Source organism: Microplitis mediator, chromosome 4 (genome assembly GCF_029852145.1).
Source record: "Microplitis mediator isolate UGA2020A chromosome 4, iyMicMedi2.1, whole genome shotgun sequence".
Taxonomy (NCBI): Eukaryota; Metazoa; Arthropoda; class Insecta; order Hymenoptera; family Braconidae; genus Microplitis; species Microplitis mediator.
This window is the reverse complement of record NC_079972.1, coordinates 10,571,599-10,597,806: the sequence shown is the minus strand read 5'-3', so window position 1 is coordinate 10,597,806 and position 26,208 is coordinate 10,571,599. Positions and strand designations below refer to the sequence as shown.

Sequence of the window (26,208 nt, the reverse complement as noted above, 5' to 3'; positions counted from 1 at the left end):
TAATTACTACGAAAGTATTATATAACTTTTGATAAATATTATTTCTGTAAATTATAAATGAATTAAGCTGGAAAATAACAAATAATATTTCTAAGTTTATTAAACTTCGAGTAATAACAAAATTTATCTGAAATTGAAATGCCTTTAGAGATAAAATTAGTTAAAGTTTGATAATATATAAAACAAAATTCCTAGTTCAGCAATAAAAATATATATCAAAGTTAATTGATTTACTTTTCCTTTAGCATTAGCATTAGTCAAACTTTTTCCCCTGTTGCGAAATACATTTAAATGTTTAAATTACACTATAATTGATTATTATTATCGTCTTATTTCACTTGGTTTGTTTTATTTTGTTTTGTTCCGTTTAAAAAACCTCCAACTCATTTCAGACAACAATTATTCATAGTTAGTTGAGAAAGTTTTAACATTTTTTTCTCCCATTATACATAATATTGCGCCGTAATTTTTCATCAAATAATTTCGTAATTTTTATCTTCGAGTTTTGAAAAATCCATAATTCTTGTATAACAAAGATCGATGGAGCAGGCTTTCAATCACGATAGAACGTCACTTATAATTCAAAAATATTTTATTTTAAATTGACAATCCAATGTAGGCCAACTATTTTCGTAATATTGACAACTTAAAAGCTTTACAAATATTCGCCCGTAGCTCGTATACACACATCACGATGTCAATTCTAATAAAAAATGACACAAAAGACGTTATTATATTACATTCAACACAATCTGATCCATACAATATGAAAATTAAACTTTTTACATTACACAATAATACACTATAAAAAGAGTGGTGTTAAAAATTGACTCAATTTAACACCGCGTGGTGTTAAAATGAAATATCACCGCTGCAGGCGGTATTAAAATACCGGTGTTAAATCGGTGTAAAAAAATTCCACATACAGAAATTAGAAAAAAAATGTATTCTATATAAAAAAATCGGTCTATCGGTTGACCTTGCGAGCCAGCCCTAAAACTTCCCGCTATTTTCAAACTCCTTGAGCTCGAAAACATTGGGGTGGATACATTTTCGAGCTCGAAAATACTTTTGTATGACGTTGTTTTCGAAAAAAAAAAGTTTTCTGCCATTTTTTCTGTAACGATATCTCTTGAACGACTAAACCGATTTTGATGGTTAAGGTGGCATTCGACGCGGCTTATAAAGTTTTAGAGCCCAGTAGATTTTAGTATCATTCCATCGAGCACATTACAAGTTATCAAAAAAAAACATTTTTGAATAAATTTTATTTTTGGAATATCTCTGAACGAGCCTTGCCGTTCAGATATATTTACATCATCTTGAAATTTCAATTTTGCTAAGTACAGTAGGACCTCGTTATAAGACTACGCGTTATAAGTCTCTTCCTCTCAATTTGTTGAAACTCGCTCGGAATGCTTCCCCCACCAACAGCTCAATAAAAGTTTTTCACCGAAACCTCGCTATAAGACTAATGACAATTACGACTAAAATCGAGAAAAATATACATGACTAAAGATTTTAGATTAAATAATTTATTTTCATAAAGAATACTTTAAATTTCGTGGTATCATATAATTAATTAACAGAAAAGAACGACAAAATTCTGTTTATTTATTATTATATACAAAATAGATACGATGTATAGTAGAGTAGAGTTGAACCGAATACAGAAATAAAACGCAAAACGGCGATAGTCTTATAGCGAGGTTCAGGCGCAAACGCTGTTAAGCAAAATAGTGGGGGTACCTCATTTCCAAGAATTTTTTCCCTTTCAGTCTCGAGCCAGTCTTATAATGAGGTCCTACTGTACGTAATTTATTTATTTAAAAATTACACATTTGCACGCCCACCATTTCCCACCATACCCCACTATTCAACTATAGTGATCGAGTCAGTAAAAATATTTTTAACACCGGGAAATTTTTTTAACACCGGTAAAGAACATTTACATAGACGGCGGTGTTATTTTAACACCGCTTTCGGTGTTGAAATTTAACACCGAAAATTTTAACACCTACACCGCCTGAACTTACCCCGATTTTTTTACAGTGGAATACACTGTATTAAATTGGGAGTGAATTCGGAGTAATTACGGTTTTTATTTCAATCCACACCAGAATTTCGATATTAAAATAAACTCCCCTTCGTAGCGAATTTTATTCTGATTTTTATTAAAATAAATAATTCAAACACTGATTGAACTGAACAAATGACTAATCTATTTTTCCATTTAAAATATCTATAAAACATTAAACGATTACATACCAAGTTACTTTAAACTGTTAACTGGTACATCAAATCCCGTATACTTTTACCAGTTAACATTCAACATACATAAATTTACAATAAACGCATCAGGTTGAAACATACCTGACGCAAATACCCGAGCATTAACGGGCGCAAATGAGTTTTGCGGCGGCAGTAGTAACATGGAGGTTTTTAAATTTTTACCTCCTCTCCATTCTCTTGGCACTTTTTCCTTTCTTCGGCGTATCCATTTATATATTTATCATTATTATTATTTTTATTTTCATTCTCGTTGTTCATCTCCTTCAGTTGCATGTAACAACTAACAAGGGCGTCCTTAGCTCCTAGCAGTCTGGCTTGCAAAGATATTGCGGTTAAATTGTTTTGTGTCTTACCAAGCATAACACCAGCAGGCGCAACACTTATTTTTTCGCGGTGTGACGCCAGGGCGTCGGCCACTTCCATTGCTCCTGTATGCTCTTATGTTTCTTCTGTATGTTGTATGTAATATATGTCCATATATATATACAATACTTAACTTATTCGCAAATGCATGAACCAGAAGATAGAGTATGCAAGATGTAGCTAACTTTAAACGACAAAGAGAATCTTTCGAGTTTACTCTTGTCCATACTCTCTTGTGTTTAAACTTCTTCTTGGTCTTCTTCTTAGTCTTGGTCTTGTTCTCTTCAATACAACTCGCCTTTACCTTTACACCAAACCATTCTCCATTCCATTCCCTCAACTCGATATGTATATATATATATATATACTTTGAATAAGATGGTTATACTAAAACCCAACTCGTTTGTTGTTGAATGCACGTAGCATATAGTAAACATGAACATGGAATAGACTGCTGGATACCTATAATTGTGTTGGTGTCTACAACGGACTCTGGTCTCTAGTCTCTGGTCTCTGGTCTCTTGGTCCGTTGAGTATAAATATACGTATATATATATATATAAGTTGTTGTACAAGGAATACGGGCGGGGTCGATGTTATCCATCCATCTCGTAGAGCACCGCTTGAGCTCATTCCCCGCTATTCCTTTTTATTTTAATCCGTTCACTGGTATATATTTTTGAGACGTCAAAAGGTCGCGGCACTATTAACCCAGGATGAGGGTTAAATTTCGCTTAATGAAAAAATATGTCGAGGAGTGGTGAATGCAAGTGGGCGAGCGAGGTAAATCTGCTCAAAGGAAGTCCAAAGGGAGACATTATTCGTCTTATTGGAGCAGTAAAAGGAACAGACCAGCGGACCAACGGAATCTCCAATCCGCTGTGAAGCGAATTCGTGAAAAATTTATATTTAAATATACTGGTGGGTCTGTGATATAAATTTTGACGATTTTCGTACTCTGAGGGACTGAAACGACTCGAATGATGCTTAGGGATGTAGTTTCTGTAGCATGCGGTTTTTTTTTTATCGTTTTTTAAATAAATTTATGTTCAATCTAGACACGGTCTCGCTCGTTCTCAAGCTGGCACAGATCTTACATCCGTTTCTTTAATGTCTTCCGTTAGTTTATAAGATACACACCGAGGTTGCCAAGTGTCTATGCAGGCCATGGGAAAAACATTATTGTGACACATTATTACAAGGATTTAGTGTTTTTAATTTTAATTTATTGTCAAAGTTTCGGTTTTTAATTTTATATCTTCCATATACTTTTCTCTATATTCATATATTTTTAATTTATAAATACTTATTTTTTTTTAAACACTAATATCTAAGCAGAGCATCGTTAAAGTAATTAAAATATTGTAATTAAGTTTAAAAAGTACACAAAGATTTAAAAAGTTAAAAAAAACTATTTATACTCAGCTCATTACACGCTAGTGAATCTTTAGTGTTACAAGTATATTCATAATCAGATAACATATAGAATGAGTCATTAAAATATTGCGGAAAAAGTTATTTCCGTTCAGTCAGCAACTAAAAAAAACCACTAGTGTAATTAACAAAGAAAAAAATTAAAACGTTATAGTTAAATCCTCTTACCAATATAAATAAATATAAATAGATATATATGAACATAACATACATACATGCTTCTGCTTACTTTAATTTACATTTTATTTTATTAAACTTTTTTTACAACGGAAGTGTAAGCATTCTACAAGTAAACCCACTACATAGAGCACAATACGGTTTCAGTAGACAACAGAGTTCGACAAAAATCTCTGCATGCGGTTTCACCTCATTTCCGTTTAGTCTCATCTCCTGTTTGTTTTGTCTCTAACGCCACATGCAATGTAAATTTTTTTTTACTCTTTTATTAACATCACTCTTTTTTCGAATGACAATAAAATAAAATGGATAAGAGTAATCACTTAAAAAAAGAACAAAAAAAGGAAAAGCTGGCGCTTAAAATAATAAACAGATCAATAATTAAGACAGAAATTTGAAACACGGATGATCCTGTGGGTGAACTTCGAAACGTCCCGCTGTTTTCGAGCTCAGAGAGCTCGAAAACGTTATTCTTTGAACATTTTTGAGCTCTTCGAAGTCAAAAAATGTTTGTTTTGTTGTTCGACCAAAAAAAATACATTTAGCTAAAAAAAAACAATTTTTGTCGTACGATATTTTTGGAACGAATCAACCGATTTGAAAGTTTTTGGCGGCAATCGAAAGGGCTCATCAAGATTTAGAACCAAATACATTTGAGGGCAAATCGGGTAAGAAGTTTTTGAATTATACGAAGAAAACCGAAAAATGAAAAAAAAGGTTTAATTTTTATTTTTCGTCTAACTCGTAAACTACTTGAATCGTTTATTTGAGAAACTCCATAAGTCATGTTTTTTTCGAAATTTGGTTTTTTTGTATTTTTGGGTTCTTTGGATGTCCCCACATAGAAATCAATAGAAATAGGCATCAAATCAGTGTTTAAAAAACAATTAACGGGGTGACAACAATTTCATTTAATTAACATATGCAGTTTCAGTTACACAGGAATAATTTTTTTTTTTTTTTATTTAAAATTCGCGCTTTTTTTGGAAATTAATTTCAAATGTTGTTTTACTGTTAACTGCTATGTGACTAATTAAAATGTTTAAATTAATTATTATTTTTTATTATATCTGAGGTTCAGAGTTCAAATACATATTTTATACACGTCATTTTATCAGTCTAATGAATGATTTGAGTGGAAGAAATTTAAAAAACAATAAATTTATAACTTTTCATTTCCGTTTGGTTGAGAAACCCCATAAGTCAATCAACTTTAAATAATTTTTTCACGTCGTTTCCATTAAAAAATTGAATTTTTCTTGTTTGAATCTTTTTCAGAGACGCTAACATTATTGTCTTCAATTATTTATTTATTATTTTAATGTCAAGTTTTTCTAGAAAAATGTTTTTTATGTTTCCTGAAAAATTTTGTTTCCTTATGGGGACTTATGGGGTTTCTCAAATAAACGATTCACTTGACCGATCGACTTCAAAATCTATCCAGATCTAAGTCTTGATAAGCCCTTACGATTGCCGCCAAAAACGTCCAAATCGGTTGATTCGTTCCAAAGATATCGTATGACAAAAATTATTTTCCACACACACAGCCATGCACACGTCCATACACACATGCACACACACGGATGTCCATCCGGAAATAGTCAGATAGATAGCTTCTTAGAGCCTCAAAACTTCGAGATCTGATGAGTATCCGAATTTAGAAAATTGGATCGAAACCAATAACTTCCGTTTTTTTGAAAATTTTCAATTTTCAACGCGGAAAGTTAAAAAAAAAAAATTTAACTTATTAACTCAATAAATAAAATTTTTTATTTATGTATTTAAGTCTTTTGATGCCTTAATCTTTATCGTTTTTCTTTATTTCTCGTCGCTTGTCTTTATTACATGACAGAGGCGCCAGAAATATCATCTTGGTTGTGCTCTTTTGACTGTCGCCGGTTGCCGCTACTCTTCCTATAGTATACTGAACTAAGGGAGTAGAGGACCAATACGAGCAACAAAACCAAGAGCAAGTAAAGAGACCATCAACATGACGACGATGAGCAACATGACGACGCTGCTGTAATTTTCAGCGACGATAGGAATATTAAAGCAACTGAGAAAAATAAAGATAAAATGAACGAGGCAAAATAGTCTGTCGAGTAAAGCATCAAAAGTACAAACCACTACACACAAAACTGCTAAAAAATATATATATATATATATATATATGTATATACAGCAAAGAGAAGAAATATTTTCCGTTACGCTGAACATACTACAAATGTCTTATCCTTTGATGAAATAAATTCCAGACTTACAAAACATTCGACTAAACTTTAAGAGGCGTTTACTCGGAGCTCTCACATAAACTCAAATAAAAAACACCAACTGCATTATTTTATAAAATAATAAAATATATATAAGTGTATATTTAACCGTTAGGATTTAATTCGATCCGCAATGTTCCCCGGATTTGTGTACTAAATTACAACAAAGTGTTGGGTGTTGCAGCAAATAAAGATAATTGTTTAGCGATAAAAAATTTAATATCTCAGATTAATCTTTCGAGTTAGTAAAAATTTTTTGAGATTTTAATGAATTTCTCGCGAGGTCTTACTCGAATTTAATCTGTAAGCTTTTTGTCTTGTCTGTATTAATCTTATCTCAGTGAATTTTTTGCTTTCCCAATATATATCTATATATTTATGCGGCAGAAAAACTTTTGAGATGTAGCTCAGGACTAGCGTAGCCCACGTCTTGATTCATTTCTTTAAATCCAACGGCTTGTTGCCGTTATGAAATCCTCTTAAGCTGTCTGTCAAGGATTTTCACGTGACACTCCTCATGCGGTGACATCTCCAAGTATTCTTCGTCTCCTAGGATTATGTACACTTTGTTGACTAGTGTAGTGCGCACCGTCTCCAGTAATTCAAATAAATAATCCGCTTCTTTTTTATTTCCTTTGTTTCATTCTGTCTCTAATATCCGTTTTTAAAAATCTCATCGCTGCTTCTATACAATTTCGCCTCCGTAATTACCTAGCAGTTACTCAACCGCTGAAACTCAAGACCAAAACATTTAAAATTTATACATTATTCCTTGTTGTAATTGTAACAGTAATGTTACTTGATGATGATGTTTAATGTTAAATAGATAGCTACCGCGTCAGGATTTAAGATAAAAATGAAAACGATACCAATGGTATTCGAATAAACGACCGGCAATTTAGCTTTAAATGAACATATAAAAGATCATGTCTCCAATAACTGGCGAAACCCGCTGGGTTTGTTTGATGATAATGATAATGGTGATAATAATACTGATGATGATGATGATGATGATGATGATGATGATGATGAAAATGGAGTTGAAATGGAGATGGAGATGGAAATGGAGATGATGATGATGATGATCGACCCCCCGTACTTGAGCTGGCAATAACCTAAGGCAGAAATTAACGCTCACTTGGTAAGATGAGTTTGAGTTAAGGGGGATGATACACTTAAGCATATAGACGCTCATCCCGATGGTGTGCGACGACGCCGTCGGCCACATCAAGTAGCATAGTGGCACGCGGTAGGAATTTCAATAGAGCAAGAATGAGAACCGGTTAGTCTTGGTCTCGAGAAAGGATGAGAGGGCTGCTATATAGATATACTAGCCCTGAGAGATGGGAGTAGGCGCGGTTCTGCTCTCCTTCTTCCTCTTTCTCTCATGAGGAGAATCATCATAGCCGTAGTCATTATCATCATTCCAGCTACAGTTAAAAAGGTTCCGTGGACTGGACGTTCACATTATTTTGTGAGCCACCTTCCTCACCTTTATTTCTGTCCCTGTTGCTCCTATTCCGTCTCTCCTTCTCCGATCTTTTTAATTTTATTTTATTCTTTTTCGCTGGGTCTATCTCTCAGCCAGTGTCCGGCAATTTCTTCACACATTCACGCATGCCTCGAGACCCTCATCCTCGCACACTTTCGCACGACTTCTTCACACCTTTGACTAATTAAAAGAACCGTCCTCGAGCTCTGTGTAAGAGTGTCTTTCCCTCTTGTTCCCTCCAAACGCCGAGGGACCTCGGCTTCTTTTTTGCGCCCATTCGCCCGCTCTACTCTCAAGCTCACGGGCACTTTTCTTTATATTCTTTTATCCACCGACTCATCAACGTCGTCCGGAGTAAAGACTCTTTCTCTTTCACTCACTCACTCACTACTTATTCGCTCGCTCGCTGCTATTCAGATAGAATATACGAGCGAAAACAGGGCGTCATCTCTACTCGGCGCTCTCTCATCCAAGCAGCACTACGCACCAGCCCACTCGTTTTGTTTCTATATAACGTCCTGTATAGTTGACGGTTATGGCCGTATATACCTTTCTTTAAATATTTCCGTTTGAGAGCAAAAAAAAAATATATATATATGTATAAATATATAAGTAATACAGCGAAGGCCGGGCGGGGAAGGGGAAAAAATAAAAGGAAGAAAATGAGACCTGTATCGCTTGCTCGGCAGGACTCGCTCGAATAAATACCCTCAACTTCTCGTTTCTCCTGGAATCGTCCTCACTAACGAGATGTTTAAGTCGTTCTTATGGTAATTCTCTCCAAGAAAGCATTCACGATATTATGATCTCGCTCAACTTCTCAAACGATTTCATTACATCGCTGCTATTTTTTATTTAGTCTCTTTACTAAAAAATTTATTCATTACTCTCTTCCGACACCTTCTTAATTTATTTTTATGTTTAACTCAAATTTTTATAAATTAATTAAAAAAAAAAAAATTACGTGTCTTACGAGTACCCATTATTATATTTTTTCGTCCGATAATTCTGACGCAAGTTTACAAAGGAAAAAAAAATGAAGAAATAAAAATAAAAGCGTATTGGTGTACCGACGGATTTGCAATTAGCGTTTCGGCGAAAGTTCCATTGGCTCGGAATAATTGGAAAACGCATCAACGGTCTGGCTGGAGGCTGCCTGCAATTCTCTTACCAGAGAGGGCAACTGAGAGAGAAAGAACCCGCGTCAACGTTTCTAAACGAACATAGTATAGGTAACGCTGTGAGGACGACGACGCTGGCATTGGCGCCCAGTTCTCTTTGCCAATATCGCGGTGGTGGCTAAAGTTGCCCGAACAAACCTCTACTCTACTCTACTCTCTACACTACGTTACGAGACTAATTGGATTCAGCCTATAATTTACCCACTGTGGCTTGCGGGGGACCTTGACAGTGCAGTTGGTATGCCAAGGTGAGAGTTTTGCCAATGCTTTTTAACCATATAAATATAAATACAAATAAATTGCTTTGCTTTAATCTAATTAATATTTTAATTATTTTTTAACTTGAGCTAAAAATAATTTAAACATAATCAATTATCATCTAGACCGCACTGTAAAAAGAGCGGTGTTAGAAATAGACTCAATTTAAGTCCGTGCGGTGTTAAGATAAAATAACACCGGTGTACACAGTTGAAAAATTTGTGATAAAGTTGACACGAATTACATGTCCCAAACGGTCCACTCAAATTTGTGTTAATTTAACGCATTATATTTGTGTCAAACAATAACACAGGTTTAAAACTCGTTGAGATCAGATAACACATTCACCTGTAGTTAAATTTACACTTGACGGTGTCAAATAATTGACACAAAATATTTAACCATTGAATTTTTATACACAAGAACACAAAATTTTAACTGTCTATAGGCGGAGTAATTCGGCAGTGTTACCGGTGTTAAATTGGTGTAAAAAATAATTCCACGTATAAAAATTAGGAAAAAAATCACTGAAAAATTATAATTTTTGTCCGACGATATCTTTGAATGGAATGAACCGATTTGGACGTTCTTGGTGGCAATCGAAAGGGCTCAACAAGACTTAAAAGTGATTACATTTTGAGTCGAATCGGGCAAGTGGTTTATAAGTCATACGCAAAAAACAAAAAACAAAAAAAATTTTTAATTTTTATTCTTCGTATAACTTGTAAGCTACATGACCGATCTACCCCAAAATCTAGTCAATTCTAAGTTTTGGTGAGCTCTTTCGATTGCCACTAAGTACTTTCAAATCGATTGATTCGTTCCAAAGATATCGTCGGAAAAAAAAAATTTCACACACACACACCCACACACATATACACGGACGTCCATCCGGGAATAGTCAGAATAGCTTTCTAGGACCTCAAATCGTCGACATCTGATGAAAACTCGATTTTCGAAAATCGGACCGAAACCAATTTCCTTTTTTTTGAAAATTTTCAACGCGGAAAGTTAAAAATTTAATGAATATTATCTGGAGGAAATTAAAATTTTGCCATCTACTTATTTAAATAATTATTTATGTTATACGCAATTTATGTAAAAATTACACAATTTTTCGCCCACCATTTCAATCACCATTAATTTAATTAATTAATAAAAATACTATTTAACTGTAGTGATCGAGAAAGTAAAAATATTCACAAAGTAAAAAATTTTTAACACCGGGAAATTTTTTTAACATCGGTAAATAATATTTACATCGGCGGTGGTTTTCAACACCGCTTTCGGTATTGAAATTTAACACCTACACCACCTGAGCTTACCCCAATTTTTTTTTACAGAACTAATTTTATATTGAAAAGAGATATTCCTACTCGTTATCTGAAAATTTAATGAGACTCGTGGGTAGTCTTTAGTCTTGTTGTTTGTCAGATTATTTTTATATTTATATAACTTCCAATAAAACTTTTTGAATGAGTTTAAATTTAAATCCCTCTATAATTAAATAATTCTAACTCCATTTGCTTGATCAGAAGCTAAAATTACTTGATTATTAAAACAATGAACGTCAGGTCATAACTGACGTGTTGTATGAAGAGGCTTTTATATAAATAGACGACTAGATTCATTGAGACTCAATGCGGCGTTTTAAATAGAGATCGCGAGGTGCGCACATTTGTCTGATGAATAAATAATGTATATTTATGGGTATAAATAGAGAGCGATGAAATAATCGGCGGAACCTCGTGGCTTATCGCGACACCTGGTATACTCCAACGGTAAGGCAATCTATAATTCATCGAGTAAAGATATTTGTAGCGTAATGGTTTCTGATCGATCTCCATCGGTGTCGAGATGAGCCGTGAGATATTCAATCACTTTGCGTCGGTGCTTGGTTATATCGCTCAACCAATCCATCAATCTCTCGAGCTTTGCCGGTTGTTGCGCTGTGTTTCTGTGGTTGGCTATCAAAGATAATAGAAACTATTTTATTCTTTCCTCTACATATTATATAAATCATTCACTATTTGGATAACATCTGTAAACTGACAGTCTTTCCTTCAAAGCTTCGATTTATACCAAGATTTTATTCACAACTCTGCAATTAATCGAGTGGAAAACCGTTTAATGTCAATTTATATTGACGGCTACGTATGGCCGTATTCATTTTTCAATTCATGATTTTTTGTTTTTAATTATCCGAGGAATTCATTTTTCAAATGATTTTTCTTAAAAAAACTTCAATGCTGATTATGGACGTACTTGAAAAAATTGAAAGTGAATTCGGAGTGAATTCCCGAGTCGAAATTTAGAGCCCATTTTGAACCTTCCGAAGGTCCATCTGAAGGATCTATTTCGGACTTGGAGGCTCAAAATAGAGTCTGTTTCCATAATACATAAAATCCGATTTTGGTCCCTGAAGTGCTACAAATTTCCGTTTTCAGCACTTTATGGTTCGATATAGGATTTGATGAAAATTAAAATTAGGTCCTATTTTGAACCTCTGAGCCCTATTTTATTGTAATAATAATAATATTCATATTATTAATGTCATAAGCATTATTAATATTTTGATAAATAATAATCTATGTTACTTTGGATTTTATTTGCATTTACAATGGTTAAAATAATTGCAATTAAAATTATCAAAATATATAGCAAATGCTGTTAATAGTTGAATTTTTCATGATAAATTAATAATAATATAGGAATAATAAATTTTATATAAATTTCGTTGTAAAAATCATTAATTTTTTATATAATCCTAAATAATTTAATTATAATGAATCGAAATTTATTACGGGACTAATATTGTCGGACTTGAAGGTTCAAAATCGGACCTCTCAGTGAATGTTCGGACCTTTGGGTTCAAAGTCGGAGCTAGAGGACTACAGGGCTCTCAATCGGATCTATTTCGGGCTAGAGGGGCCTATATATAGGCTCTAAATTTCGACTCGGGTTGGGATTTTATTTAAATCCGCATCCACTCCGATTCGGAGTTTTGATATTAATTTAAACTTCTTCGGAGTAAATTTTAATCTGAGGGGATTAAATAAAGAAACAGTTATCTGCTTCACATTTACTCCACGTTCATTCGTTAATTTTTTACAGTGTACTAATATATTAATCACAAGCTATAATTTGATACCCAACATGTAATTTTAGTAAAAAGAAAACAACTCTTTCATTGTGAATTAAAGTATTTTTTCTATAAAAATTTGAATTCTGAAATTTGAAAATTACTTTAATTTCCGTTTCAAATTTCAAAAACATCAGGTGAATCTAAAGTTGAATCAGTTCTTCTTTTATTAATTTTACACCTTTTTTTTCCAAGTACTTGGGACTAATTTTGAAAAAAAAAATTTATTCCCTGCTGTTGCGTATTAAAAAAAAATTTAACTCGAATTAAAAATTCAGAACATCGGATTGATCTCAAAAAGCATTACGGTCACAGCACACATTAATAAATTACGCAGTAAATAATTATTTTATGGTAAAAAACGTGTAATTAAATAACGTCAACGAGATCTTTGTCGTTTATTTCAAGGCATAATATAATAAAATAAAATAAACGCGGAAACAGGAGTGTAGTATACATAAATAGTTAGATGTATGGCTGTACACATCTACAGACCAGGTGGTGGTGGTGGTGGTTATATAGTGCATAAAGTAATTATATAATCTCATTTGTACCGGACACATTTGTGTGTAGAATACACAGTGTATGTAATAATGTGAGTTTGGGCGCTAAAACAGTAACAAATTAGATATTCAAATTTTGTTGGATTAATACAAAGCAGCCTGGAGGGAGCCAGTGTGTAAATGACGGCATACGTACACACACATTCGTACAACTGCAGAGTTTACTAGTGAAGTAGAGTAGAGTTGTGTGCTCGTGTATATTTTCCACATATTCCGTGTTTGTAGCATTTGCCGAATGCAAACGAGCTTGTGTTAAGTCCACCTCAACCTCAAAAGTGGGCCCCTCGAGCCATTCAAATACGCATTTGGTATATATATATAAATAAATATATGTACCACCGATACACGTGTGTTATATGCCGATTAACATATCTTAATTGCAGGTGTTTATCCGCTATCGTTTCGTTTTCATTCCTACATTATTTTAAATTCGTCCAGGACATTCCACTCACCTTTTATCTCGTACTCATTTTTTTTATCATTTTCTCCGATAAAACAATTCTTTATTATTTTTATCTCAGTCTCAATCCCACAAAACATTTCTCAGACTATTTTACTACAGGAATAAATGGTAATTTTTTTTTTCCTTCTTGTTTAAAAAAATTAATCCTTATTTAAACCACATACCCGACATTACTTTTTTAGCATCTCTATTTTAGCTCGCGAGTCCCCACCTTATCCGAAGAAACATAATACTATAGCATCAATTTCGTTAGCCTCTTTTAAATTCTTTATTCTCTATAATACTCGAGGGCCTTTGGTTACTACTGTACGCATACTGCAGACGATCAAGAGCAAGACCAATATCAATACCAAAACCAACAAGAAAAACAAGAAGAATAAGAAGGAGAAGAAGCTGCTTCAGATAATTGCCCTTCCTCTCCACAAAGAGGGAGCCCTCATTACGCCAACTTGTCACAGATTGCTGATATGTAGATAGTCGTTCGCTTCGCTTATACGCGACCATGCACTGGCTCTTTCTCCTCGCCCTCTTCACTCTGTTTCCTCTTCTTGTACATATACTTACATATATATGTACTGCCCAGCCTTCTGGCAACTGTACCATCAATGCATACTCATAAGCATACACACACATATACATATGTCTTGATGGCGACACAAATGCTCGAATCTCTTGTATACTAAATAGCGTAAATGGTGACCGTATGGTACCCATATGTAGACGTTGACCTCAAGCTTGACATTGTTCTCTCGTATTTTCAGTAAAAAATTTTTAAATTTAATATTTCGATTGAAATTTAATCAAAGAGTACAGAGTACAGAGTACAAAGTTAGATAAGGATTCAAAATGTAATTTTTCTCTATGATATAGACAAGGGTAAATTGAATCTGTGTTAAATTGGTTTTTAAAAAAATGATTTATTCTTTTAGTTTTATTATCATTATTTTTATTCTTTTCTCATCAATGAGAAGAGCTCCAGACACATCGTTATCACGTACAGCTTGGATCGTCGGAATTTTTCATACCCGTTGTGGCAGTCATTTTATATACTTGGATCGATCGACAGGCGTGGCGTGTTGGCGATAACATTAAATCGGCAGTGCATATAATCATGCGATATGTATATACATCGCTGTTATGTATAGAGATACCCGTTTACTTACACATACACAGACATACGTACGTACATATGTATACATAAATTGGCAATTATAAATCGTTTGAATGTCTGAATATAAAGGCGTTTACGAGGACGATATTCTGGTGTGACGAGTCTCAGTGGGATCCTAAGGCGAATTGAATCTTTATAAAACGTAAACGACGTTCAGATGTATACGATCGGTTTTGTGAGCTTGCCGGTTCGGTTTTATACTCACTGCGTGTATTGTATATCAGTGTAAAGAAAAAAAGGAGTTATAATGTAATAGTGTGTACAATGTAGTGTGTGGTGTGTACAAAACGGCCCACGCGTCGATGCAAATGACCGGTCGATCCACTGAAACGGCCAGCACATAAAAGAAGAGACGAGATATGAGAAATAAGATGGTGATGATGATGATGATAGTCAAGCTCAACCAGGCTCCGAATCAGAGAACGGCCTCAGAGTATAAGCATCTTAAGAAAATGTGATATTGAATACACTCTGAAGCGCAAAACCTTTTTCGGGCGTTTTTTGTATACCGGTAAGGTATATATTTTCATCGTATAATATTATCCTGTATCTTTAGCACATTGAGCGATATCGCAGATACAAGATGAGTCTCTCCCTCCCTCTGTATATCTATATATGTTGTGTATAAAACTTGTGGAAGGAGGATCAGGATTTGACCACTATGTAAAGTACCGATGGCATTAGTGACTGTGTTCGGCTATCGAGATCAGAGATTTAGAAGGGCCATTATCGTGGACGCGCCACTTTTTTAAACCTTTTTATCTTTTTTTTTACAATGTACACTCGAGAGAGCAAGGGGTATCGATCTCTGGCCGACGGCGATCGAACGGTTTTTCTTGATCTTTATCAGAATTGAAATGGACCCACCTCCGCTCTGTGTACATTTACGTGTGTATGTGATCACCGATTTATCACAGACACTATCGCACATTCATATATGTATGTATGTATGTATGTATGGATTCGCAGTATCCCATCCCCAATGGAATATTCCTCAGAGAGATGGAGTTACCGCAAATTTGGTTGGGTTTCTCCGCACAATGTAATCATAACACGGTAACTGTTAGATGTAAACTCAAAATGAATATTCATAGAGAGACTGGCGTAGCAGGAGGCAGAACCAGGAGGCAGAAGGACGAGATGCCGTCCACCGATGAGCGTGACTTGTTACTTGTTACCGATAGGTTAAACATTTCAAAATAACTTTAAATATTTCCACGTAAATTAAATTTTACCAGATTTAAATCAACAGTGATTGATAAGTTCTCGAGTATAATCTAAGCAAACTCTGTATATATGCGCACTTGATACAAACTACATATGGAGATTTAAAAAAATATTATTTTAGTATAATGTCTTCACAGAGTTACGAGCTACGAGCCCGAAAAAATAAATGCGTGGGGATCTTTTGAATGTATGTATATATGTGTGTGTGTTTCTCAGCGTGTACCAGAAAATAAAATGAAGATAAAGATAAATAAAAAAGGATAAAAAGGAAGCAACGTTGCGAGGAAGCGAAGAGTCTTCGTGGGGCAATCCGGAGCAGCTCGCTCACTTAATTGCCTCTATCTATCATTACCCCTACTTTAAATGCACGAGACAGAGATAAAAATACTCAAGAGAGAGCGAGAGCAAGAGAGAAAGAAAGAGTTAAGATCCCAGTCTGGTAACCTGCGTCCATTTGAGACGAAGGTCCAAGACAAAGCGATTGCAAAATCTTTTTCGTCTTTATTTCTTTTATTATTATTATTCTTTTTGTTTTTCATTGTATTATTTATTTTTTAATTTCTTTTAAGTACCCTTCTTCTTTCCACCTACGCCGCCTTTTCGTCAAGAATTCTTCTCAGCACACACGCTTACACACACGATCCCCCTGTATTGCGTTTAGGAATTATTTTATGCGGAGTTAAATCTTTCGCGGTGGATTAATGATTATTCTGAGAACTATTTCGGCGGTTCCTATTGTCTCCTCTGTTAAAAAAAATTGAAATAAAACTGAAACGAACGTTTGACTTGGGTGCGAGAGATGAAATGGTTCGTGAGTGAATAATAGTATAATATGTATAAGTGAGAGATAGAATGAGAGATGTAATAAAAAGTAAAAGAATAATAATGTAAGTTAGCATTATATTAGCCGAGAGTTGAGTTGAGCCGAGGAAATGAACTGGAGGAGCAAAAGAGAGGGTTAAACTCGTTCACCAGCAGGGCCCGCAATAACTTATGCGACTGTCGCGAGCCTTTGTGTCGTTCCCGTCCACGTTAGACTCCAAGCTCGTGTGGAGAAGGCTCCGTAGAATGGGACCGAGGACCCAAGACTGAGAAACTCGAGAATTCACATTCACATACATATATATCCACGTACGTATGTATGTATGTATATGTTTGGTACAGGTCGTTTTCTTATTTCCATGAGCAGCGTTGAGACAAGAGAGATACAAAAGTGTGTGCTGTAGACTGTTTATTTTTTCACCAGTATTATATGCCTGTATCACAAACACCGGTTTACTTTTATTTTCAGTACCCAGAGATAAACCAATCCGCCAAGCTAAAGACTCCAATAATATAATCGAGTGTGCCGACAAGTCCGTAGGATTTATTTCAAATTGTTTATGGCACCACGTATGATCAGTTACACATAAATATATATCGACAGTATATTATATACCCATTGAAACTCAAATGATCAATTTCAAACTCTTGCTTTATTTGCCTCGACTTTATTCCGTTTCGGAATTCAGCTCTGAAATGATAACGCGGTTATTTTTGTAACGATCTGGTGCATGAAAACCGAATGTTTAGCGAGTAATATCAGGACGGAAACAGTGTTGGCGATGTAAAAAATCAGTTAGGAGCACGTGTTTACCTTTGCAAGTGAAGTTGAAGGTAGAAAAAGGAAAAGGTAAAAATAAAATGAAAAAAAAAGGGATAAAGGGAGTTGAGTCGAGTATAAAGCTATTGAGAAAGAGAGAACGAATTAAAGTGAACCGAGAGTCGTTAATTAAAGCCGTAGTTATCCAGGTGAGTATGCGAGAGCAGACTATCCGGAGCTGAATTGGTATTGGTGTAGGTATAGGAATCACCGTCAGTGTATGTAAGCCTTAGTGTAGAACGTTTGTACTTGATGTTAAAAAACCACCTTAACGGTAGTTTTTCTCCAAGTGCCAACTCCGCAAACTAGTTCTCGTCGAGTTGGTTATTATTTGTTCTTATTAAAATAGTGGATGCTGGCTGTGAAAATTCCACACAGATACTATATTAATAAGAGCGCTTGATACCCGGGCGATACGGAGGAATTAAGGGTAGAGATGAGTGTTGCGGGTTCTCTGATATGAGATGAAGAAGAGAAAAATTTGAGCTTGAGTAGGATACTGCCGAAGAAAATCTATCAGCGTTCATTTATTTTTTCTTTCCCTTTATCATCTCTGCATTTTTAGATTTTTATGCTCTAATTTCAGGCTTTGTTTTTAACTACTCGGGTAAAATTTTTTGCTGATCTGTAATATAACTTTTATGAAAGGAACAAAAAATTACTTGAGTGTTGTCCATAATAAAAACCAACCAGTTTCCTATACTGTATACTTACGAGTATACAATATATATATATTTTTATTTTAAAAGTTAAGTGAAAGAGAAAAAGATGAAAAAAGAGAGAGTGCATATCCGTTCTTGAATATATAATAAAAATATTTAAAATATGTTGCACACTATTATTATGTACTTGACACATACTACATACTGCACATACATCTACTTGTTTAAATGCATCTCAATTTAACGATCGGTTTACTGCTTTCGTGCTTTTGAATTTTAAACCGCAATCTTATATTTTAGATAATATAACGGATATAGCTAATGAAAGTTTAACCATCAGAAGTAATGAATGCATGCATGCATTCATGCACTATTGGTTATTAGTTATTACTTATTACTTATTACTTATTACTTATTGCTAATTTTTTATTGTTATTGATTTATTAATAATAAATAACAGGCAAGTATATTAACTTATTGCAATAGTGGTGGAACGCTTAATTATTTTTTATGCTTCTCGTGTAATTACGTGGTTAATAATTAATGTATTAATGTAGAATGAATCAAGTTGATGAAACAATTATTTTTATCTTCAATCCATTTTAGTTAAATTACAGCCAATTAAGTTATTTTAGAGGATGCTGAAATTTCTTTTAAATTCATCATTTTTCGTTAAACTTTTTTCTTTTAACGCTACTTTGTAAGATTTTTGATTTATTAAAATTGATTAGTGTGTCCATAATAGAACACTCATAAATCACTTTTAGTAAAAGTTTAAAAATTTTTTAAATATATACCCGATTTTTGGGAAAGGCATGAAAATAAAATTATTTTTTTAAAACTAGGACATTTCACTTTAAAAAAAAAAATTTACAAAAATTACATGTGGGGTATCAAATGAAAGCTTATGATCATTAGATTCTTCTTATGAAGGTTTTTTAATTTTTTAAAAAAAAATCCATTTGAAAAATCAGAGGCTTCCCAGGTTTAAAAAATTACTTGATTTTGGCGTGATTTTAAAAATTGAAAATAAAGCAAGTTCAAGTTTTTTTTGAAAAAGGAAAAACACATTTTAAGATATGAAAAATCATTTGGTTTGGACTTGCTTTTGACTAAGTCGTCTCACTTAGTACCGATTTACGCCAACTAAGTCAAATTAAAGTCATGTTGTCTTGAAGTGACTTCAATGACTTGAATTTAAGTCATTTAACCCACACGGAAAAAGATATATCCGGGAATATATGCCGGCAAAAAAGATATACAAGACATACAATACTAAAGATATAAGCCGGATATATACTATTTTGCCGGGGTATATATTTTTTTTGTGCGGGAAGTAAAATCCAAGTCAACGTGACTTAAATTTTTAAGTCAAATCGAAGTCAGATTTGACTTTAGTTTGCTCTCTAAATCTGAAACAGTGACTATTCACTGCTTCACAACTATAAGTATACCAAGTGGTATACTTACAGCTGTAAAATTCAGATTTAGAGAGTGACTTAGTTGACTTAAATTGTTAAGTTATAAACGTCATATAGCAGTTAAAAAAAGTACAGTAGAACCTCGTTATAAGACTATCAGTTTCTCTCTCAAACTATCGCGATACCTGGTTTAAAAAAAGACAGAATGATAGTCTTATAACGAGATCCGACTCTGTGTATCCAAAATCAAGTTAATTAAGTCAAAGCAAGTCCAATAAGTCAAAATCAAACTATTTTTTTGACCCGGGTTGAAAAGTTGGAAAAATTACAACATTTACCAAATTTAATTAAAATTTTTGAAATTTATTTTTTAATTAAGGTAAGAGGCCTAATACTTGATCAGGGAACCGGGTCGAAACATCTAGCCTCAATCTAACCTTATCGAACCCAAGTATGCCTAAATCCAGCCTCACTGAGTAAAAAAAGCATTTTGAGTCTCAAATGATGTTCAAAAAGTCTCAAGAAGCCTCGATGAGCCTCAAATGAACCTAGTCTCGACTATGTAATTTAAATTCGAGTAGTATTATTTGAGGCTCTTTGAGACTTTTTGAACATCATTTGAGGCTCAAAATGCGTTTTTTACTCAGTGAGGCTGATGGATTGAGGCTTACTTGGGTTCGATAAGGCTAGATTGAGGCTAGATATTTCGACCCGAGGAACTAGTACTCGATCACTCCCTATCTTTGTATATCTATATTTAGTAAAATTCAATAAATATAGATATACAAATATATGAGTGATCGGGTACTAGTTCCCTGATCGGGTATTTGGTCTCTTAAAACAAATTATGATTTAATGTTTTGATTCTGAATTATTACAACTATCAATAAATTGAATACAAATATCAATAAACTCAATGTATCTGAATACACCCGTCTTGTAATTACATAATTCACACAATAGACAGCAATTGTTAAGTCTAGCGTAACGTAAAAGCATGTAGTTACAAGAGAACAATTGAAAGCGAATAATGGGTATTATTAAAGTTAAATCGATATGGAATATTCTACAAACAATGAGTTTCATTGTCATAGATCAAGGGCAAGCATAAATCCATACAAAAATTTACCGCACATTACTATCATATCACCAAACCTGAATATGCTTACAAAAAACAAATTTATTTTATCATAATTCATAGTACCGCAACAAAGTAAAGGTGTAACAATCATGCACCAAGAATTCGAGTTACATAATATGTATAACACAAGCTCGTATCGTGTTTCTACACGCGTTTAGTTACTAAACAGTATTAATACGTAATTTGTATATCCAACAGATCACTATCACAAATCATTTTTTGACATGTCATAAACATAAACGTTAGTCAATTCCAGAATTCTCCATCACACAAATATATATATCCAACGAAAATAGATCTGGATTTAACGTATAATATAACTACAGATATTTCAACAGCGCACTAGAACCAACTAAACATGATTTCCAAGAAATAACGTTCGTGCTCGTAAAATTAGCCTGATTTTAGAGCAGTAATAAGAGGTGATATCGGTTGTTATGGTATCAAGCGTATGCTTTTGCTTGATGCTGGAGTTTAGAGCCATTATCTTTCTCTTCTCCTCTCGGTTACTCTTGCTCTCGCAGATGCTCTTTAACTCTCTCTGCTCGTCGACAAGAAGCATATAATAGTATAGTATAGGAATATATCGCAAAGCACAGCTCGTTGAATAGGAGCGGGACTTGAACTCGAGTGTACGAGTAGTAGGCAGGCAGACACACGCTTGCTCTTGCTTAGCTGCAGAGCATAGCACTCGTCGACGGAATATTTCGTTTTAGTTCTCTCGGGTGTAAGCAAAGTTCTCTCCTAATCTCCGGTATGCAAGCGGGAAAGGGTGTGTCCGCTTTAGTCGAGCGAACTGAGCCGAGTTGCGAGATGAGTTGAATGTAGAGTGCAGCCTCTAACACACATACTCACACACAAACGTAATTACATATTTACATCAACTATGTACACAGTTTATAAGTACATGTGTGTGTATGTGTGTGTGTGTGTGTGCTGGTTAAAGATTCCTACGTTGATGTGGTTTAGTTCGCGGTTTGGATGCAAAAAGTGCTTGCCATTACATTCTCACTTGACTTGTACATGGCTCTGCGCATAACCGACAAAACGAAAGTCTCCACAATAGATTGGACAGTTTTGTTGTTTATATATATATATATAAATATACAATTGGACGAGCACTCTGGAGAGATGTTTGTTTATTTACAATACAAAAGTAGTTTGTGCAGCGATCAATCACCGGCAGAATGACGCTGAACGTCCATCGAAATGGCATTGATGCTAGAGAGAGTTGAGAAGCTGAGTAGAGTTGGATCTGATGCTCGTGCAAGTGAGAAGACATCTGTGATTTAGGAACTTGAAGGACCAAAACGAATTCACTCTGTATATGTATACAAAGAGAAGGAGAGACAGAGATAGAGAGAGAGAGAAAGCAATCGCTCGTGGAATATTATCCCAAGAGTAGAGGGTCCAGCGATATCCCTGGCGTCCGTTCGCGGCGGCAGGTCGTTTGAAAAACGATGATGGCCCGAGAGAGTTGCTGGCCAGCAGAGAAGCTAACTCGGCGCATTCGTCACGTTCGATTCTCGCTGGACCAATGCATTCTCGTTAAACGAATATGTGCATGACTCCCGACTGACTACTACTCGGTTCGTTGCTCGTGTGCCGTGCTTCTGATGCTTCTGCTTCTGCTTCTGCTTCAGCTCCAGCTTCTCTTCCCGGTGTAGTGCCGGTACTTCTATTTTGCCTGTTGTTGCTAGTTATACTCGCCACTGCCGCTGGGTTAGACAGCACCAGACACGAGACAAACTCAAACTTTGACCTCCAGAGTTGAATCGTGCTGAAACTTGCCCAACCACTTTCGACTTCTACGACAAACGCTAAACCTATATACACATCCAAAGTTGTCTCCAACAACTGTGATTTGTCCTGACATTTAATTTGAAAATTTCATTAACATCCCTCCCCCCTCTCCCTTTAGCTACCGTCAAACTAACTACCCTTTCTATCCACTGTAATTGTATTTATTTATTTTAATTTTTTTAAAAAACTTTCCGGCGTTCAAAAAAGTTTTATTGTGCAGTCTCTCATTATGGACTGGTTCCAAAGTTTATTATCATCAATTTGACGGTAATGACAATATACGACAATTATATATACCCACACACGCACACATAAATGGATATTTATTTTTATTTATGGTGGTGCTGTGAAGAAGTAAAATTGCTGAATTAATTTGGTTAAAGAAGATGCGCATAGTTTGCCGTTCGTTATATATATTATAGAGTAAGAGAGACGATAAAGTGGACCTGGTAAAACATTATGTCCATTTTTTCCCTCAGACCGCAACGAAGATTGATGCACAAGTCGCGACGCATCCAAAATTCGTGTAGATATATATACACTACATGCGCATTTGAGCACACACGGGAAAAAACGTACACCTTAAGAGTTTGCTAAAGAAGAGGAGATGATGTCGGGCCTGAGGGCGAACATGCTCGGAGTCGACTTGCCCAACTAACATTACCAAAGTATCCAGCTCCAGCTTTAGCTTCAGTTACAGCTTCAACTCCGACTCCAACTCAGGCCGTCTTGGTAAGCCTGTCAAATAAACTGGGTGTTCGGCGTACATACTGTCTTGTAAGTAATCATACATGTACACACGTAAACTCACCCAGCAAAAAATCCACGCACGCATGCACGCACGCACTTGTATCTCCTCTTCGGCAAGTTTTTGACTCGACGCATTTCATTTATTTCTTATCTGCTTTCTCCGACTATTTACCGGGAGCAAAAAAACCAGATCACTCGTAAAAACTTTTCACTTGTGATTTCTTCAGTCCTTTTATTTAGTAAACCTTTTTTTATCCAGTTAACTTTTAAAAGTTTGTCTGCAATCCGGAATTCGCGGCCCAATGGGCGCCCGTCCAACTCGTCCACGTGCGTCCCCAGTTATCTATATAAATTTTCTCGTTATTTTATTTAAACCTTTTTCTCAAAGATACAGGACTAAACCAGTAATTTGTTCGACAAAGTTAAACTTTAATGCAAATTTCATTTATTTTTATTGCTAGAAATTTTTTCTTCAAGGATAGATTAAAAAGTTTACCAGCATAACTTTTCATTATTTGCTTTTTTATTTTTTTTAACTAATTATACTAATTACAAATTATCTAATTAAATGCATGTAGTTCACTGAGCACACCAGATACTTTTTTTTTTATTATCTTTTTTTTTAATTACTTTTCGCGAATGAAAAAATGTTCTCGCTAAATGCAGTCAGATTATATTCACACCGCCGTCTATATATACATATATATATATTTATATAAAAATACGTGTATATATTTAATGATAAAAATAAAAAGACGAGAATGAATAAAAGTAAAATTATGTCTGACAACATTAACATGCAGTAATTAAAACAAAGTTGAAAAAAAAAAGAGAAAAATTTGAAAAAAAAAAAAAAAAAAAATTTATAAACAAGTGTGTGGAGACCAGACAGGACGTATGTATACCGGTAAGAAAGTTTCTTGCATGGCGACCCCGACATGTCGCAATTACTCTCCCATCCGGCAGTTGAGAGATAGGAAAAGTAAAACACGCGACTGACACACTCCAAATATATATGTATATATTTATATATATGTACTTTATCAAAGGCTCGTTATCAAGATTTTTAATTTCCCGTTCTCATGAGTTAGTATAGGTGTCTCTATTGAAGCGTAATTAATATTTTTATTAATTTTATTAATGTATATTATTATTAAGTCTCAAGTGGACACGCTGTCGTGCTGGCAGTTTGTCCGAGGACCGGTTTTAAAGTTAAAAGTAATGAAGGCGAACGAATGGAGTTTAAAAGTATTATTTCTCACGTTAATATGCGTGTTTTCTGGTTTCACTTCCTCTTTTGTTTTTTTGCATACTCGATATCTTTTATATGGCCTCCCACAAGAGAGAGGAGGATTCGATACACTATCCAGACATTCTCATCGCAATAGCTCAACACTCTGCATATCCGACTCGATATTACAATCCACTTGAAAGAGCATATTCTACGCTTCAATTTCCTCTCATTCACTCACGCCCAAGGCATATAATTTCGAGGTTCGCGTATACCTTTTGACAACGGAAAATCAATCGTTCAAGATCCATCGTTATCATTAGTTGCTTATTACTATCTGGCTCTTAAAGTATTTAATATCCGACGCGAGCTTTTCTAGCCGCTACGCGCTTTAATCAGAATATTAAATTTTTTTATTTATTACAGTTATTAAACTTAGCTCACTATTGATCATTGATTTTTTTTAGAAATTTATTATCCAATTTCGAGGTTCAAAGCGAGAAAAAATTTCCAATAATAGGGATTATTAGATTATCTGATTAATAGGTCAAAGTAAAAATCGATTTTTTAAAAAAACTGGGGCAAAATTTAAAATGAAAATATTCTGGTGTTCATAAATATGAAGGGAGTTTGGGAAAATGAGGTAATGTGAGAAAAATGGGGTATCCAAAAATGGTTTTAAATTTATATTTATTATTCATACTCTCAAATTATATTTATTATTTAAATTAACACGAGAATGTACTTAAATTTCCGTTAAAAAAAAAATATTCGTAAATTAAATTCGAAAAATTTTAATTTTTAATACAAATTATAATTTATACAAAATAAATAATCAGTTTCGTTAATTAGTTAAAAATATATTTTTGCAAAACTAAATTAATACAGAAGACTCGATTTGTAATTTTACATTAATATATATTTATGTATTTTAATTAAAAAAAAAAACATACAAATTTATTCGCGTATTAATAAATAACGAAATTCAAAATTTGTAAATAAATTGAACTGTCGCTAAGAAATTTTTTCGTAATTATCGAGTTATATATTAGATGTTTTTCAGATAAATTTAAATTCATTGCCACGTTGTATTAAAATATATCTATACTTTTTTTTCTCAAAATCTTAATTTTATTCATGTTGATAATTGAATATTTAGCATATGTTTGATTATTCCATTACTATGTATATGTATATATATTCTCATACACATATATATGGGTATAACGAGTTATTTATTTTATACTAATTATGTTAATTACTTACAAATTGTATAATTTGCCAACAGATAGGAAATAACGTATGTAAAATATATAATATATTGATGATATAGGTATGATCAGTAATAAATGGATTACAGTTATTTAAGCGTTAATATTTCGTTCACACTCGACATTTTGTATTCTCATAAATTCACCCCGTGTACACTGACGTGAATTACTAACATGTATACACCACTACTAGATGTATTGCTTTTTATACCGGGGGTGAAAACAAAGGGGAATTGTTCGGTAAACCGCGCATT

The 26,208-nt window shown here is 34.1% G+C and overlaps 1 protein-coding gene across 8 annotated transcripts in view; it reads left to right on the top strand.

Annotated features, from left to right (window-relative positions):
• Positions 1 to 9,278: 9,278 nt before the first annotated feature.
• Positions 9,279 to 26,208, top strand: part of LOC130666665 (uncharacterized) — a 218,262-nt gene continuing 201,332 nt past the window's right edge. For 5 of the 8 annotated variants that reach the window (XR_008989718.1, XR_008989719.1, XM_057467864.1 and 2 more), the window contains exon 1: positions 9,279 to 9,457. The gene's annotated coding sequence lies outside the window, so the exon portion shown is untranslated. Of the gene's footprint in view, positions 9,458 to 14,780; positions 15,318 to 23,181; positions 23,480 to 26,208 lie in introns of those variants that run through there. The other 3 variants (XM_057467856.1, XM_057467855.1, XM_057467857.1) reach the window with 3 other exon arrangements.